The 19622-nt window shown below is 42.9% G+C and overlaps 1 long non-coding RNA gene across 1 annotated transcript; it reads right to left on the bottom strand.

The window, feature by feature from the left end:
• Window positions 1-942: 942 nt before the first annotated feature.
• On the bottom strand, window positions 943-11331 carry LOC308483059. Its single transcript, XR_013989573.1, has 3 exons — window positions 11190-11331; window positions 4813-4922; window positions 943-1244 (listed from the first exon to the last, which is right to left on the bottom strand). It is a non-coding gene; the product is annotated as an uncharacterized lncRNA (long non-coding RNA).
• Window positions 11332-19622: the final 8291 nt, after the last annotated feature.

Raw genomic sequence — 19622 nt, 5'->3', positions numbered from 1 at the left:
ACCTACAGGTAATACCTAACACCAAGGAAATTAGCACTAATATGCCCGGAACCTCACCAAAATGCTGGAGAGGGTGCACCTCCACAGGCACATACCTCCACATGTGGTGGGAATGCCCCCAAATTCAACTGTTCTGGACAACAGCCATATGAGAAATATGTAAAAATAACTAAGCAAATATTAGAAACAACCCAGAATTAGCCCTACTAAACATCTTCCAAGACAATAATGCCCACTCACATCACAAAGAACTCATAACCCACCTATACTCTCAGCAACCAGAAACATCATAACCAGACACTGAAGAGAGCTGTCAGGAGTAAGCATGGACCAATGGTACCAAATAGTATGGGAAACAGCACCACTAGAAAAATTAACCGAAACTGTTGTTTAGTCATTTACCGGTAGTCATGTCCGACTCTTCCTGACCCCCATGGACCAGAGCACGCCAAGCACTCCTGTCTTCCACTACCTCCTACAGTTTGGTCAAACTCATGGGGACAAATAGAAGAAGATGCCTTCACCCCGGTATGGCTCCCCTTTATCACATACACAGTCCAACAAGACAGTGACAAGAATCTACTAACAGCATACAAATCAATATGGCTAACCTGATCCAAAAACACCCGCCCACCCCACTCACACACGAAAACAAAGTTCGCCACAGCCAATCACAAACAAGCAACCACACCCTAGGCCAACCCCAACTTTTCTCACCACCAAAGGAACACAAGTGAATAGTAAAGAGAACCCACACAAGTGACACTAACACAAAACCCCACACCTACATTAAGTAAAATAGAAACATCGCCTCCCGACCCCACCCCCACCCACCATGGCTCCCTCCGCCTCTTCCCCCCCTTTTCTTCCTAATGTAATCCTAATGTCTCAAGAAATGAAACTGACCTATGGAAAATGTAACTTGAAAATAGAGACATTGTGCATACCTTTGTAAACCAAGAAAACTTTAATAAGGAAGGAAGGAAGACACACAGACAGATTAGCAATAATTAAGGGGTCAGCCAAGGCAGGATTGGCAGTCCTGTGGAAGGGAATATACGCCTAGCGCAAAACGACAGAGATTTTCTTCTTCGTCTGTGTGGGTGGGAACTTGTGACATCACTCCAGACAGATGGGTGTGTGGGCTGCTGCCCTCCATCCTGGTGGGTGTGTAGTAATTTGGAAAAGCCACCCCAGCTGGTGCTGCAACAGCTGCTTGCAACCTTTTTCCTAATCTCCCCTCTCTGAAAGGAAAAAAAAGCAGATTACCTAGCAATGGAATGAACTGGTCCATTAGGGATGGATGCTCTTGCCAAGAATCTCATGTTCAGATCGCACCACCACAACAACAGGTGTTGTAGCGTCTGCTGTCCACACTTCCCAAGCCAGCTTCAGTAAGCCAGGGCTGTAATCTCTCACTGCGTTTCATAATTGTTTATTCTGACAGTTATTCACGTGGGATTAATACAATCCAGAACAGGCATCAACCCAATATGGGAAAGCATGGAGTTCTGTACCTTTGACAAAAAAAATCAATAAAAAGGTTTTTTAAAAAAATTAAAAAGTCATTCATGTTAATGAGTAGATGGGGTGGGATTTATTGGTTGTCCTTTTTGTGAACCTGCTGTGATTGTACTATTTATTATTATTATTTTAGACTATCCTTTCAAATCAGGGGCAGGGAACATGTAGCCCTCCAGATGCTGCTAGACTCCAGCTCATGTTGGTCCCAATTTGCATGGCTGGTCATCTGAGAATAGGGGAGCTGTAGTCCAACAATTTCTGCCCGGAAAAATATTTTTCCCCACCCCATTAATATATCTATCTGTCTATCTATCTGTCTATCTATCTGTCTATCTATCTATCTATCTATCTGTCTAACTATCTTTCATGCTAGTTGGTTCTAAGCAACCTCGGAGTACATTCCTGTGCATGTCTCCTCAAAAGAAAATCCCATTAAGTGGAATGTGGATTATTATTCCCAGAGAAGTATAGGATTCCAACCTTTACCTATAAATAGCAGAAATGGTGTGGTCTCAGTTGAAACAATAAATCTCACGGTTCATTTCAAAGGTGTGGAAGAAAATCCCTCCCAATAAGGTTTGAGAATATATCTCTCAGAGAATATATCTCCCAAACAGCTCAAAGCACTGATCCTTAGCTGCCTTGATTTCAACAGTATATTTACTGAGGTTAGGGATCATCTCACAACTAAGCTATTCATCTAATGTGAAATAAAGATGAGAATAACTCTGAGCATGCGGAGAGTGTGTTTGCTGCCACTGGGTAACCACAGCAGGATGCCAACACACTAAGCAGTTATAATGCAAGGCTCACAGCTCAAGACAGAGGTGCTTTTCTGACAAGATTCAGCCCCACAAATCTTTTAGAAAGTTTGAATAAATGTTGATGATTGGGAAAACAGCGGTTTTCTTTGCCTGATGTGGTGCCAAGTGGCCAAAGGAGGTTGCTCCCGTCTCATTTATGTAATAATGAGAGGGAACTATATCGTGCCTAGATCTGGATTATAAAACCTTCCTGGAAGTGCTGTATTAGCCAATAGCTTCACATCTGGAGTCAGAGATCAGGTGGCTGGGGCAGCTGGGAGGAGTGGGGGCTCATTTAAAATAGATCTGCTGAACAGCTAAGAAGATTATTGGGTTTGATTTGCAAGATTAGAGGCTAGAACATTTTGCTTGCCCTGTTTTTCTTCCCCTGGAGACTTTTTAAGGTTGTCACCTTTCCCTCTCTCTCCCCCTCCCCTCCCCCAACCTGTTAGGCTTCATGCTTTTAATTACTGTGATGGAGATTTATTTACCTTGCACTGTCTGTGTGACCATACATACCTGTTGAATTTATGGGAGTTGTTGAGCAGGATTTTAATGATTTACGGACTCTCCAGGCTGCTGAGTTTTTTTGTGGGGAGGGGTGTATATTCTGCAACATGCCATTGATGCAATAATAAAGCATCAGTGATAGAGCCATACTGGACAATCAATACATCATTCCACTTTATTAGTAGTTCTGCACTGCTTCCCCAACACTATAGCATTTTTGCTGCCTGGAAGGGCCCTCGTGCCACATGGCACAACCAAAACAGAACACACACAAACACACCAGAACATTTGGGGAATGAAAAGTGACAGAACTTCTGCAGGAAGCTATGGCATGAGGACTGATCAGAAACGAAGCAGTATGGTCGCCACAAAACCTTTGCAGGCACAAACAACACTGAATGCAGGATCACAAATAAATGCCCTAATATCACCGCGAGCCCAAATCCACAGGAACACGCAATTACAAGGACATCTGGAGAGGCTGTTTGCGAAGAGTGTTATAAGCCACCAGCCCTGTTGTGTCTGAAAGGGAATGGGTATGAACTGAGAGAACACACCAGCAAATAAATAATGTTTCACAGATGCATTTTGCAGTACTGTGAGTCTGTTCCAGAGGATTGGTCGAGATTTCTCAGCACTTCTTAGCCTCAAGAACACCCAAGAGCCTTAAAGTGCCAAAGCTGTAAGGCTGAAAATCTTTTCCTTTACTGCAGAAGCATATTGGGTGTATGTGTGTATGTACACACACACACACACACACACACACACACACTGAAACAAAAAACGTGGAATTTCCCCATTGGGGGGTCTCTCTCTCTCTCTCTCTCTCTCACACACACACACACACACACACACACAAAACAGAGTGTAAGAGGATTAAAGCAAAGCATAGCAACAGCTTCACATTTCATCAAGACAAATGAAAGCAGAGTTGGGGCGGTGGGGCGGGAGCAGAAAAATTAATGGCAATGTGGCAGCTCTGCTAAGAGCCATCTAAAAAAGCAAAGTGTTGACCATAAATGTTTTATGCTGCTGCTAATATGTGGATGCAAAGCATTGCCAGGGGCAGCCATGTGTCCCCATAACAGATGCTCTGCTCACCACTGAGAAAAAGTTACATAAAAGAGAGGGGGGGGGGGGGCTGAGCACAGGACAGCAGCAAAAACAGTCATTGGAGCTTTGGCCTGTTAATTGCACTTTTGACCAGCACCAAAAGAACCACATGCCTTATACCAAGTTAGACCTCTTGACCCACCAGGCTCAGCACTGTGGCTCTCCAGGGTTTCACAGGGGTGATCCCAAGCCCTACCTGGAGATGCCAGGAATTGAACCCAAGACCTTCTGCATGCCAAGCAGATGCTCTGCCACTGAGCCCTTCCCTTCACTCTAGAAGCAGGAGGATGTATTCTCAAGTAAGAGCCTTGGGAAATTCTATCAGAACACATGCATCACTTTGGGTATGCTCTAAATGGCTCTTTGGATCTCAGAGTTAACTGGTTGTGATCCCACTCACGGTGACCCCACTCCAGGGAGCAAAGCCCACTGTGGCAGTTTTTAAGGGCTGTGAGCAGACTACAGCAAAGACTGCTATGTCCCAGTCCACTCCCAGGCCCCATCCACTAGGACGGCCTGGATTGGCCAGAATTCAAATTGCTGACCAGCGGGAACTTCCAATGCGCCATGCGGCTGGCCCAGGGATTTTCCCAACCACCAGCTGCCTGAATAAACGTTGCTCCCAGGGTCTTGGAGCCTGTTGTGATGGACCGCAATGGCTGCCCACTCCTGATTGGGTAAGTGGACATTGTCATGTCATGTGGGGAGCCTGTGGGCCTCCAAATGTTGTTGAACTCCAAATCCCATCATCTCCATCCAACTTAGCCAATGGTCAGGAATGATGGGAGTTGTAGTTCAAGCGACCTGGAAGGCACCAGGTTCCCCATTCCTGCTTTATAGCTAATAGCAAAGGGTGGCAAACCTGTGGCGCTCCATGAGCCTCAGCCAGCATGGCAATTGGTCAAGGGTGATGGAAGTTGTATTCTTGTCTGCCAAATGCTTGACGGCTTCAGAACAGTGTTCCTGGCAACCCTGAGATCACAGGATGAGAGAACGTTTTTAGAAAGTTTTAACTAAAATTGCTTTTAGAATGCTTTGAAAAAGATTGTTTTGTTCTTAATCTATTTGTCACCTTGGACTCATTTGGGAGGGCAGGGTATTCATTCAATATAACAACAACAACAACAACAACAACAACAACAACAACAACAACTCTGGGTTTTTTTCCAAATCTAATAATAATAATAATAATAATAATAATAATAATAATGGTGCTAGTAGCAGTAATAGCAACAAAGTAATCATAGTAAGCAGCAGTAATCATCAACGTTGTCAGAGAGCAATAAAAGAGAGCAACAATATGATACATCAGTGTATCACAAACCACCTGAATGATTCAAGCATCCTGCCTAGTCCCTTCTCTTTACTCAGGCCCATCTCTTATTGATGAGCTACTAGTTCCATGTCTTCCTTAAGCGAAGTTGGCTTAGGTTCCAAATCACCACCACCATGTACAGGGAACAGATGGCTGTTCCTAATGCTCTTGCAATATATCTCCTTTAGGTCTACAATAGAAAGTGCCAGTGGTAGGACCCCTGGGGCCTATTAGCCTGATCGGGCAACTAGCATTTCATTGGAAAGGAGGTCAGGCTATTCCTGTGCTGCTGTTTGTCACCTCTATTGGAAGGGAGAAAATGGCCAAGAAATAAAAGTCACCGCCAGCCAGGACAGGAGGAAAGTAAAGCAGGTGTCACTTTCTCAGGTCTCTGAACTGAAGTTTCAAGTGGAACTTGGGAAAGTTGGGGAAAATGATGCCACCCATGAAAAGGATCTGTGACTTTGAACAGAGGAGAGGAAGTGCTATTGCAAAGGCCATAGGTACGATTTGCTTTGCTCCTCTCTCCTATAAAACAGACAGGTAACACCAAGTATTTTGCAATGAGCAACCATTAGCAGACCATACTCTAAGGAAGTGTATGAAAAAGCAGGTTGGCAGATGAAATCAGGCACCATATTGGATTTACCTGTGATTCTTAGATACTATATATCTAGCTAGCTAGCTATCTATCATCTAGCTAGCTAGCTAGCTATCATCTAGCTAGCTAGCTATCTGGCTATCTAGCTATCTAGCTATCTAGCTATCATCTCTCATCTATCTATCTGGCTATCTAGCTATCATCTCTCCTCTATCTATCATCTATCATCTATCTATCTATCTATCTATGCCACCCCATAACATAGTTTTCCCGGTGGCTTATAATAAGAAAAACAAAGACAAAATAAGTCATAAAACCATAAGACCAAAAGCTATGTAAAGTCAACAGCAACACAACAACACATGACACTCCACAAAGTATCCTTCCTTCCTTCCTTCTATTTGATTATTGATTACCTTTTTAGTTACCTAACACAGACCAGTCTCCCAAGTTCTAGTCCTACACTCTAACCATTACAATACACCACACTGGCTTTCTTTAAAACCAGTGCTGTAAATTGGGCCCAGTAACAGCCAAGAAACCAATGCTGTCTACTCAAGACTTTGGACTGATTACATTACAGGCAGGTACAAAGGCATTCTGTGTCTCTTTCCTACCTATTAATGAAAGGAAGGCTGTTGCATTTTAATTATGGATGGCAGAGAATCGTGAGATGCCTGTACTGGAAATGAAGATGAGTTAGGAAGGGTTAGTTTCCTTCATTTTATCAAATGGAACAGTGATCTGTCCAGCGTAGTATGTCTAGAAAGCCAACTTCAATAAGTAATGGAGGTTATAATTCAGAGTACTAGAAGTCTGCGGGGGGAGGAAGTACTGTTTTATGTTTGTATTTTCATATATTTATATCCTACCTACCTTCTGTTGTGGAATCTGAGACATGGTTTATTTTATGATTATTTCTTAATTTACATACCACCTAATGCCAATATAGGCTTCTAAGTGGTTTACAAAGTATAGAAACCAATTATGAAGCATTACAAGATACAAACATACGTGATTAAACTATACAGTAAAACAATCCCATTAGGGCAGCACAGCAGCTAAAACAGGAGACTCAGGTTGAGGAAGGGCCAATGAAAACAGGTGAATCATTGAAAGCCAATGGCATGTCAACATTAGATGAAGCCTCTCATATTTCAGCAAGGAGCGCATTCCATAACACTGGTGTCACCAGTGGAAAAAACCACCTCCACATCAACACAAGCTGATAATCATTGGGCTGTGGTAAGACTAACAAGATTCCATTTGTTGATTTCAGTGCCCTTACCAGGAAATGGAGGGAAAACTGGTCTTTCAGGTTACCTGGTTGAGAGTTGTTTCCATGCCATTTCCCATTCAGGCTTGACCAGATGAACCAATGATCTCTCTCAGTATAAGGCTACTTTCTATGGCAGTGTTGAGCAATCTGTCTTTCAGGGGAATTTGTTTGCCATTCTGAATTTCTTATGCTGGAACTCCTGATAAAACTACAATGAGTTTCAGGATCTAGAGTTCTAAAACCACTGGTGTTTAGTGTCAACTGAAACATGTATTAAAAACAAAATTCTTTTAATTTCACTATTAAAAAACACACCCTCCGTCAACACAAATGATTTTCTCAAGTAATCTGTTATCACGGAATCCTGATGCCTCCACAGTTTAAGGGGTGGCAGCAAAAAAACAGATGACTTCTTTTTTTAGCCATCTTAAATTCAGGGGTAATCTTCCAAGTATTAAATATTCATGGTATAAAATATTTAGATGTCCTGCACCGCTCTGCTCTGGAGAGCTTTACTCTTGTTAGTGAAGAAAGAGATCTTCCTTACATGCAGGACCAATTGCATTTTTTATAAACAGCAACCCATAGCTGCAACCTCACTTCAGTCTTTGCCACGTACAAAGCTGCAATGGGCATCGTTTCGAATCGGGCTCCTAGAACGAATGCAAAATCTGCATCCATGAGGGTTCTCCCTTCTAAAAGCTCATTTTCTGATTAACAAACTGTAGTTTGCTAAGGGTGCTGGGAGTTGTTAGGAGGCCCCTCTTCCTCTGCCAGAGCCATAAATCTCTGAGTTTCCTGTAAAAAGGGATTGTTTTTTAAACCACTCTACAAATTGTAGGGAAATAGGTCTCCTAACAACTCTCAGCACAACACAAACTACAGGTCCCAGAATTCTTTGGGGGGAAGCCATGACTGTTTAAAGTGGTGTGCTACTGTTTTAAATGTATGATGTGAATGTGGCCCTAGTGCTTCTATCTCATTTCAAGCCAGTGTGGTGTAGTGGTTAAGAGCAGTAGACTCGTAATCTGGGGAACCGGGTTCGATTCCCCGCTCCTCCACCTGCAGCTGCTGGGTGACCTTGGGCCAGTCACACTTCTCTGAAGTCTCTCAGCCTCACTCACCTCACAGTATTTGTTGTGGGGGAGGAAGGGAAAGGAGAATGTTAGCCGCTTTGAGACTCCTTAGGGTAGTGATAAAGTGGGATATCAAATCCAAATCCAAACTCTTATGTTCCTTCCACCCTGCACTACTTGCTGTGTTATGCAGCTGTGGGTTTTTGACCAATATACTGGCATGTCATGTGCAATTTCATTTACAACAGTGGGCGTGGTGTGACACAACAAATGTCATTGGACAATTCCCCCACCCTTTCTTTACATGTGTGCCTCTGTTTTCCCCTAACAACCACATGAAGAACTGTATGCTGGTATATCACCCCAATTTTCTTCACTTCAATCCTCCAATTTTCCAGGTTAAGAGGGCTACAAAAAGATTCTTTTCTGGAATCAAATGACATGGAAATGAGCACTAAACATGAACTATGTTTCATTAGTTATCCAGAAGTGGCCTTTACATCATGTGAAAGCCCAGATACACTGTGGAAATTAACGGTTATAGAAATGTCAGGGAAATTGAATAAATTGCCATGTTAATGTAGCCTAACTTGTGATTCGTTATAACTTTCTATCAATAGATATAATTATAGCAGAATTGGTTTTGATTTCCCCCTCCTCTTAAGCGGATATTTTCCCCCTTAGTTCTCCTGGTTTTTTATTTTATTCTCCATATTTCTTTTGTTCTGTTTGTTTTGATCCTTTGGCATTTTAACCCCCGAGTTTCTGTATTGCTTTTCTTTCCTGCCCCCTCCCCAACTAGTCATCTGTTCTTCTTTTCCAGTTCATGTAATTTTCAATTATCGTTTCCATTTTTTTCCTCATTTGAGCTGATGTGCATCTTTCCCCTTCTCATTCATCTTCAAAGTTTACAGAACTGTGAACTCGGTAGAATTACAGTGATCCGAAAAACATTTCAAGGTCATACACCATATCTGTTGTGGTGAGGTATTTGAGGCTTAGCCTTCTTCAGGTCTCTAACACATGGATTTCTTGTTGGTTAATGGCAGTAGTGTAGTGGCAAATTCAGAAGTGCAGGGTGCCTTCATGGTAAGCACAGCTATGCCCCCTCATAGCCGTCCCCTCACAGCCACACACCCTTCAAAGAGCATATAATAATCTTATAATTATACAATAATAATAATTAGGGATGCCTTGCAATGATCAGTGCCGATCTCCATGTTCTGCCTTCCAATCAGATCTTCTGTTTTCTGTTCACATACACGGACAAATGATTTGGAGTGCTCCAATATATTCCTTTTGGAGTGACTTAATTTGTGTTTTCCTTGAAGCTGCATTGTACATAACAGAACTTGCGCACCATTCTCTTGAAACTGAAGCACCAAGTGTTTCTGGTGCTCCTAAATGTTTAGCTTTGGAGCACAGAAAACAACTCCTTCTCATTGTTGCTCTCATGCACCTTCTCCAGAGTGATGCTAGGAGTCAATCCTCAGTGGTTGACTCACCTCCTTTCACCCTGACTAGTTCCAATCAGCACAAAGGGTGAGAATGGCTGAAAAGCTCCCCTTTCATGCTGATTGGAAAGCTCTGGGCCATACTGTAGAAGGAGCAACGAGTCTTCAATTCCCTCACAAACCTGGCCCACTACACCTCTGATTTACAGTGCCATCTTTTGGGTGACTGTGCTTTCTACACCCTTGGGACTTCCTGCCAGATAAGTGTATATCCAAGCAGGAACCTGCTGTTGGACTTCAACTCCCATCATCCCCAGCCAACATGGCTAGTAGTCAGGGGTGTTGGGAACTGGAGCCCAGGAACATTGGAAGGCCACAGGTTCCTCATCCCTAGTATACAGGATTGCAGCCTATGTAACTGATGTACCTCCACGTAACTCACACCTTGAAGTGCATGGTATTTGCAGGAAGTCTTAAGAACATGCAAACACAAGGAGAACCTGCTATATCAGGACAACGGCCCATCTAGTCTTTCAGCCTATTCCCACATCGGCCAGCCAGATGCCTATGGGAACCTTGCAAGCAGGAACCTGAGTGCAAAAGTAATCTCCCCTCCTGTGGTTTCCAGTAAATTTAGAAATAATTGCTATAAATTTAAGTGCAATACATCTCACTACATCAGGGAACCTCTAACCAGGTGGCTTGTCTGCCTGCACAATTTGCTGTGCAGGTGCCAATTGTGGATGGGCAGCTTTGAGGTTCTCCTTAGGGTTCTTTGCCTTTAAACTGGACTTGGACCAGTCAACCCTTCAGACAGAGGATGCATTGAAAAAGAGGACTGCACTGTGCAAAGCAGGAGATATGACCACATCTATTATTATTATTATTATTATTATTATTATTATTATTACCCCGCCACTCTGGGCGGCTTTCAACAGAACATTTAAAACAGAATAAAACTTCAAACATTAAAAACTTCCCTAAGCAGGGCTGCCTTCACATGTCTTCTAAAAGTCCACATTTATTCAACAAGGCTCCCAATTCCGAATTTTGCCAATGCTGCTTTCTGATTTGCATTGCTCAGTATCTCATGGGCCTGGGCACAAAGGCTGGGGGCAATGAGAGGCAAGCAGGAAAGCCAGCTTTTGTCAAAGGGCAGATTTATGTTTGAAAAAGCTGACAAGGATTAGCTCAAATACCCGTTCTTCAAACCTTGGCATGCCACCTTGTTTTCAACTCTCTGAACTTGATTAACACATCAACAGCAGCGCTCCAGAGCAAGTGAGGTGAAGAACACTTTTTTTTTTGCTCCAAAGCCTCAGAGCTATTAGAAAGATCTTAATTATTAGCCCTGCAGATCTTGACTTTCTCCCTGAAGAAAAACAAATTGGAGTTTTACATTCTTTGTGTGCTTCACCCATTTTGTTGCATATATACCTAATCTCTTAGCAAAAGTGCAGACGACAACAAATTCCTTGTACATCAACTTTCAGAGTCAGCTTATCAAAACTCACCACATTCTAGGTCCCACACATCAGGAGGTTGAGAATGAAAGACAGCAACTGGGAAGATAAGATTGGGGAAGCTGGCTTTTCCTTTCCTACGGATGGCTTTATAGCAGTGTGTACAATGGACTCGGGCACCATGAGGACTAGAACCAAGAAACCTTAAGAATGACATAAGAGAAGTTATGTACACCACTAGGACAGCTGTTCAGAAAGAAATACATTATCTTCTGGTTAAAAGTTATATTTGGCAAAATTGAGGACATTTTAAACAAGAAAAAAAATCACAAACAGATGTGGGGATGTTACCTGAAGAGTAAAAAAATGAGAAATTGAGAAAAAGTGAAATTGACAGATTTGCCTGTTCTGAAGTCTGTGGCAAAGAAAAGGAGTTACCTCTCCCCTTTGTACCTGCTGTAATCTTGATAATTCTCTCCCTCTCTTTCTCTCTCTCTCTCTCTCTCTCTCTCTCTCTCTCTCACACACACACATACACTTTTTTAAAGCAACAATACCTCTGCACTAAATGCCAAGCCTGAATCTCTTACTGTAAAATGGGTCACATGTCTTGGCCTATTTTTCCAACCTTGGGTATATATTTTATTTTGCTTTATTGTACTCCGCACAACTTGCTCTGTGCTCTGTTGTCAAATCATGAAACTAGGGAGGTCCCCCCTCCCCCCTATGGATAACTCTCTGCAAGAGTCCAATATGTTTGCCTCACTGAGCACAACAAGCAACTGCATCTGTGCATCCATATGATTGCTTAATCTTCTAGTTTCGTAAGATAATTATGGGACAGAAAAATAAATATTAACATGTAAATTCAAACCCTAAGCATCTGGGGTGAGTGCCCAGTAAGCTGGTGATTGAGGGAGAACTCTGCTCTTTTCAGCTGTGAGATGGCCTGAGATGTAACAATCCCATCAGGGGTATCTGCACCAAAAACAACAACAGAGTCTTATTGCTCTTTACAGATAAACATGTTTATTGTGCCCATAGCTTTCATGGACTGCAGCACACTTAATCAGATTCACAAAGTTTTATCCTGAGTTGCAGGTCTATGTACACATGGAGCAAGTAGGGGGGTTGCAAATGGTGAGGCCCCATCTGCCCTATACATTCAAAGCAGTAAAGCAGCTTTCAGCAGGAACTGCTTGCCATTGTGAACTCCTGAGGATTGATAACAGAATAAGGTGGAGGAGATGAACCACTTAATGGGTGCTAGAACTACAGACAACTTGGCTGCAGGTATCATTAAGGTGGGTTCAGAGTAAGAGAAGTGAATTGGATGTAAGTAGAGCCCCTACCAGCTTCCCTACCAGGCAGATAGAGCCAAGCGGATCGATTTTCAAAACAAACATGATATCCTTGAGGAGAGGGGTTCTTTGAAGACAGGCTTCTAAGGCTCTGCTGTTGGTCTAGCTGCCTTCACAAGCTGCTTGCTACTCATCATGAACTCCTCAAAAACAGGCCTCTCAGAAGGGGGCAAAGGGGGAATGCTTTTCAACTGAGCAGGAATGACTGAGCCAGATGAATCATGAAAGGAGAACCCCCTGAGGATGCTTTCAGATCAAGTCATTTTCTAGGTCAGTTGTGAACTGCATGGGTAACTCTGCCCCAGAGAGTCAGATGGCTCTGGGGTTGAAGCTCAGCTCTGAAGCTCACAGGGCAGCCTTGGGCATAGCTTGGAGACTTAAGAAACTGATTCTCTTTCATAGCTAGGAGGAGAAGTTAAGGATCCAGAGTTTAGAGAGCTTGGCTGATGGTGCGAGAGGTTACGAGAGACTTATCTAGGCTGCTACTTACTGATCTCAGAGACAAATCAGAGAACTTGTGGACTGTGAAATCAATGGAGGGACCACAAAGGTCGATTTGGCTGGCTGCAGTCCATCCTGCAGGTGCAATGTTTCCTAAATGTGGAATGAATTGTTTTGATTTCTCAGTTGGGAGGAAAGGGAATTAGCCACATCTGTCACCCCAAAGCAAGCAGCTGTAACAGGAGAGTTATTTTCTATGTTAATAGTGCTTCCCTGAGGATTGTTTGGCCAAGAAGAATCAATGGAGATGTGCCTTTTACTTCCTGTACATTCAGGCTCTAGTTTCCAAAGCTTCTGCTGATCTCAGGAACCTTCAGGTCAGTGGCATCACACATGCTTTGCATGCAGAAGGTTCAAAGTTCAGTCCCTGGCATCTCTAGTTTTAAGGAGGAGATAGTAGATAATGATTCATTGGTCTTATGAAACCCCTCCCTTTAGAGGATAATGTGTATTGCATCACTCCACAATCAAGTGAGCTACCTCTACTGCATTTGGAGGCTGTCCTGCTCATTCTACTGAGTGGGCCCTAGGCATCGCCCCCAAATTCCTTCCCTAATAGCACCACAATGGCCGTTAAAATTGTCAAAATATGATGAGATGTACCAATGTGAAACACAAACCATGCACACTTTCTCAGCCTTGAAATCACAGAACCATAAACCCATGTTCTCAGGAACGAGCTCAGGACAACTCAGCTGACCAAAACCAACAGAATCATTTATCAGCAGCAGCAGCACCAGCACCAGCAGCAGCATCACTGTTCTTAGGGCGTATCCAGACTTGTCATTGCCCTGCTACTTTGCCCCAGGAAAACCCAATCTTTAGCATGGAATATTGTAGCAAACATCAATCAGCTTTTCTCCAGACTGACGTTTGCTCCAATTTATCACTAAAGAGTGGATTTTCCAGGGGAAAGCAGTGGAGCAAAACTGCTTGGATACATGTCTAGGTAGCAAGTGGAAGTGTGGACAGCCCTTATTCTTAAGACCTGGGAATCAGCATCATCACTTGATTTGTTCTGCAGTGGGGCGAAGCAAGGTGGTGAGAGGGTTGGTGCTGGTGCCCCTTGTGACTGATGGGGGCAAAAGGCAGAAAGGATCACAGAAGGAGGAGGCAGAGCCAACAAATTCTAGTTTTGTCTCCACCCTCCTCCCTGATGAGTTCTACAAGGGGCAATAATGAGACTAAGGAGAAGGAATTAATTTTTTTCAGTGCTCTTTTTTCTAGAAAAATAGGTGCTGGTACTCACAATGAAGTTGTTACTGTAAGTGCCACACTTTTTAACAAAGCAACAACACCAAAAACAAAAGAGGTGCCGGTACTGCGTAGCCTTGAGTACCCCCTAGAAAAAAGGCACTGATTCTTTTTATTTATTAAATTTGTATACTGCCCTATATCTATAGGTCTCAGAGTGGTTAATCACTGTCACCCCTGGACTCGTTGTAAGAAAGAAGGAAGGAAGGACAAGGGTTGACTGAAGGCAGCCTGAGTTTGGTGGGGCAGTTCCCCATTCACTTAATGGACCACCAGGGTCAATCCACTTCCCTAAACAAAAACTTTTAAAGGAATACCTTTAGAATTCACACTTCCCTGAATTTTGTGATGCACTTCTTGTTAACCAGGCCTCTCTTTTATTCGTGCTCCTTTCAAACAGATCACCTCTGAATTCTCTAAGGATTAGAATAACTCTTTGCCTGACATTTAATGCATCATAAACACAGAGCTGAATTTGTATAGTAATTGAATTTTACAGTCCAGTATTAGGAGCAAGTAGACAAAAGCAATCAATTTTCCTCCAATAAAAACTCTAGGAATGTATTCCCCAGGTAGTGTTTCAGAAGATTTCATGATATCAGAAATGTGGGAGGAAATAGATGTATAGATCACCCATGTGGGGTGCTTAATAAAAGACTTGGCTGGATCCCTAAATCAGAAGTGCATGGCTAAAGCACACTCTGCAGCAGAGTTTGAAAGTCATAAAAGCAAGCAGCAGTATAGCATGGGAATATAGACTTCTTAAACCTTTTAAATATTACATGTAGTCTGCTAGCAGAGCTCCCCATTAAAAAAAAAAAGAAATAAAGCCCCAATCAAAAAAAGGGGAAATCCATAAAGTGTTGACTGAGGTCTGAGCATCCTCAGTAGCTAGGAAATGCTGATGGAATGTTTGGGAAGGGTTAAGAATTGGGGAGAAGGGGAGTTTGAATGGAGTAGCTGGAATCCTGACCAGGGAAAGCTCCACACTGCAACATTTAGTTGCAAATTCCACAAGTTAATCCCTGCAATCACAGGCTGTGCACACACCGTAAATTTGAAGCACGTCAAAAGCATATTTTCCCTACAAAAGAGAATCCTGGAAACTATAGTTTACCCCACATGAGTTACGATTCCCAGCACCCTTATAACAAGCTACAGTTCCCACAGTATTCTCTCTCTCTCTCTCTCTCTCTCTCTCTCTCTCTCTCTTTGTGTGTGTGTGTAGAGGGAAAATGTGCTTTAAATGTATGGCATGTTGGCAGCCGCAGTGTGCTTTACACTTGGTTTGAAAAGAAGGGGGGGGGGGGACCTGTGTCCACGCTAAAGATTTATAGCTCGGAAACATCTCCTGCATCAACGAGCAGGTCAAAGCATATAGAGTGCAAAATCTATACTAATGCTATTAAGAGTAAATGAAAGTTTGGATGTGCATGCTGAGAAGAAGAAAAAGCAGGCAGGCAATGTATACTTGCTATCAACCCTCTTGATGTTTTTCTTATTGACTATGAACAAAACTACTTGGTATTCAAATAGGTGGAGAGGGGAACTTCAAGTGAATGACCTTGGTGATTGTGGTGGCAGTGGGAGGACTATAGAAAATTAGACACCATCTGCACCATACATTTTTTTAAAAAATGTATTTTTATTAAAGATTTTCTTGGTTTACAAAAGTATGTGCAATGTCTCTCTCCCCCCCCCCCCCCGTAACATTTTTCACAGATCAGTTTCATCTGTTGAGACATTAGGAAGAAGAGGGGGAAAGAGGTGGGGGGGGGAAAGGTGAGTGGGGGTGGGGTCGGGTGGCGATGTTTCTATTATACTTAATATATGTGGGGTTTTATGTCAGCATCGCTTGTGCAGGTTCTCTGCTATTCACTTGTGTTCCTTTGGTGCTGAGAGAGGTTGGGGTTGGCCTAGGGTGTGGTTGTTTGTTTGTGATTGGCTGTGGTGATCTTTGTTTTCATGTGTGAGTGGGGTGGGTGGGTGTTTTGTATCAAGATAGCCATATTGATTTGTATGCTGTTGGTGGATTTTTGTCACTGTCTTGTTGGACTGCGTATGTGATAAAAGGGAGCCATACCAGGGTAAAGGTGTCTTCTTCTCTTTGTCCCCATGTCAGTTTCAGTTTATTGGTTAATTTTTCTAGTAAAGCTGTTTCCCATACTATTTGGTACCATTGGATTTAAAGCAGTATCATACCATTTTCAATAATCATCACTTTCCCCTGAGAATCCGGGGAACTGTAGCTTGTTAATGGTGCTGAGAGCTGTTAGGAGACCCCATTCTCCTCACAAAGCTACAATTACCAGAGCTCCCTGGGAAGGGGGACTGTTAAACTGTTCTGGGAATTAAGAAGATAAGAAGAGCCAATGACCCTTCTAGCCCAGCATCTGGTTCTCCCAGTGGCCAACCAGATGCCCGTGGGAAACCTGCAAGCAGAATTTGAGCACTTTCCTCTCCTGTGGTTCCTAGTAATGGTATTCAGAAACATTGCTCTTTCCAACTGTGTGGGCAGAATATAGCCATTGTCACTTGCAGCCATTGATAAACTTCTCCTTCATGAATTTTTCTATTCTTCCATCTAGGTTGATCACCATCACTGCCTCCTATGGGAGCAAGTTTCATAGTTTAGCTATGTAGTGCATGAAGAATTGCTTTCTTTTATCTCCCAACATTTCATTGTTTCATTGGATTTCCATGAGTTCTTGTACTATGAGAGAGGGAGAAAAACTTTCTTTCTATTCACTTTTTCCATGCTATGCATAATTTTATAAAGTTCTATCATGCCATCTCTGACTTACATTTTCTCTAAAGTAAAAAGTCCCAAACACTGTTCTGGTATGTGCTTGAAGAATCTCTTCTGCAAAACACTGATGGCCTGGAGGTGACCAAAGAGAAGATTGGATTTGTAACCAAGTCGGGTGTTCTGTCTTGCCTGAGACCATGCCTGCCCCTTAGCCTTCCCAAAATTAATTTCATTCACACTTAGCCTTCTCTGTGATGACACAAGCTTGAAAAATGTCTCTGCTTGCAACGGAGAGCAGGGAAACCAATTACACATGCATTATTGTTAAATCATTTACAAATGTAAATGTAAATGATGTTGGTTAGGTGGTGGGCATGAGAGAGAGTGTTGTGTTTGATAAATAATGTCTCTTTATGAAATTATGCAACTGTTTTTGCCTAAGGGGCGCAAGCCCCAAGGAATGTTAAGTGTGCAGATTGCACAACATCCCTTTCAGGAGGATTCCTGTTTCAAAGGAAATCAAATTACTATTGAGCCATATCACATAATCAGACAGGCAAATGTAGATATGATACAGCCTATGTGCTGGCTATTTTGAAACATTGTATAATGTAGTGTCTAGAGTCTGGGGATTGCCAACAGGCTGAACTCAAACACACAAATATATATTTTGCTGGAAGCCATCCAGAGTGACTGGGGCAACCCAGTCAGATTGGCATCAGCATCATCATCAGCATCATCATCATTAATGTCTCCTTTTCTAATTACAATCAAATTGTATCTCTCCAGCCCTCGCCAAATTAGAGTCCTTGTGTGTGTGTTCAATAGTTTGTAGCCACCAGTCATCATTGCTCATAAACCTAACCATCTTCTAGGTATTACTGGCTATTATTGAAAAGAAGGGACAATCTTGCACAATTTAGTCATCTCGGCTGTACACTGATGATGTGAACAACTGCTTGTATGAACAGTTTTTCCTCTCTAGTTGATTCTGACTAACCATTAGGAAAAAAACTTTCTGATGATAAGAGCTGTTTGATAGTGGAATTGACTACCTCAGAAGCTGGTGGGTTCTCCATCACTGGAGGTTTTTAAACAGAAGTTGGATGTCAGGAATTATTTAGCTGTGATTCCTCAATTGTAGGGGTTTGGATCAGATGACCTTTGAGGGTCCCTTCCCATTCTATGATTCTATGTATGCCAGCTTGAATTCCATGGTGAAAGAAAGACAGGATATAAATGTAACTAAATAACTCAAAAGTTCCAGTATGCAAGGAACCTGGATCATACTAGACCAAGGATAGGGAACCATGATCAGCCCAAGGGCCTCAAACTCTTCCAGGCCACCTTCCAGGGGCCACATGCCAGTGTTGGGAGAGGCCAGAGACAAAAGTAGGTGGCACAATGGATGAAAAAGTGACCTTTATACAGTAGGCTAGTTTCTGCGTGCGCGCACACACCGACCCCCTCTCTATCCTCCATTCATGCAAACAAGAAACACTATCACAGTTCAAGAACAGTCCAGTCAGGCAAAAACTCTTGAGGTTGAAAGCAGATGCAGTGAGGGAGTGTAGTCTGGGAAGACTCCTGAGGGCCAGATGGAGCACCCCGGAGGGCCACATGTAATCCCTGAGCCTGAGATTCCCTACCCATGCACTGGAATGTGACAGAAAGCTGGGAGAGTGGGAAGGATTGTTGGCAGCTACTGCGTGTGTATACACAAAATACACTGTAAGGATATGCCCAGTTGCCATAGGCGACAAGGAATTCCTTAAAGGCAATTGGGCCAACTGTTGCAGGAAGGATGGAGCATTCTGTCCCTCTTCTGCACCTGGCATGGAAACAAAGAAGGCAGCCAGATGGGGGAAGTCCTCTCCACCATATCCAGAACACCAAGCTGTTGCAGAAGCAGCAGATAACGCCATCATTCCTCTGCCAGACTCCAGCAGGCTAGTAATTTTTGTGGGAGATCAAATATATATACAGTATGATCATGTCTTCCACAGGGGTTCTGTTCTGGGGGTGGTGCGAATACGCAAAAATGTGTTTCTGCACCAGGAAAACCCAACACATTAGAGCTATCCACCTTGCCTACAGTTAATTTGTGAGATTTCAAAGAGCCAGCTTTCAACCAAACAAGTTTGAAATTACACAAGTTCATTGCATACATACTATGTGTGATTCATATTAATATTCTAAATCATCCATTGGCTCTGTGTGTATACAAGAGTCTTGATGTAAATGCAGAGTCAGGAACAGCTGTTGTGCAACCCCCTACAAGCTCCATCACTCATGGAGATGTCCCAAACCTTTTGTCAGCAGGTTATTACATAAGGGGAAGGAGCCTTCTTCCCCATAGTGAGATGACTGGCTGGATCCATCACCCTGGCACACACCCACACACCCCGAACCACTATCACAACAGCAAACTTACCCTGTGCACATGCCCTATTAAATCTTATGTGGAATAGTAAAGTGATTTTTTAGAAGCCTGGAACTTTCAGAACTCAACACCTGAAAGGAAGCTGTTTCTGGGGTGTGTGGGGAAACACCCTGAAACAATTCAATTGCTGCCTCCAAAGTCAAAAAACAGGGAGAGAATAAAAACACTGGCAAGTG

The sequence above is a fragment of the Podarcis pityusensis genome (assembly GCF_964106645.2).
Source record: "Podarcis pityusensis genome assembly, chromosome: 8".
Classification (NCBI taxonomy): Eukaryota; Metazoa; Chordata; class Lepidosauria; order Squamata; family Lacertidae; genus Podarcis; species Podarcis pityusensis.
The sequence above is the reverse complement of the archived record's forward strand: the minus strand, read 5'-3'. Positions and strand labels throughout refer to the sequence as shown.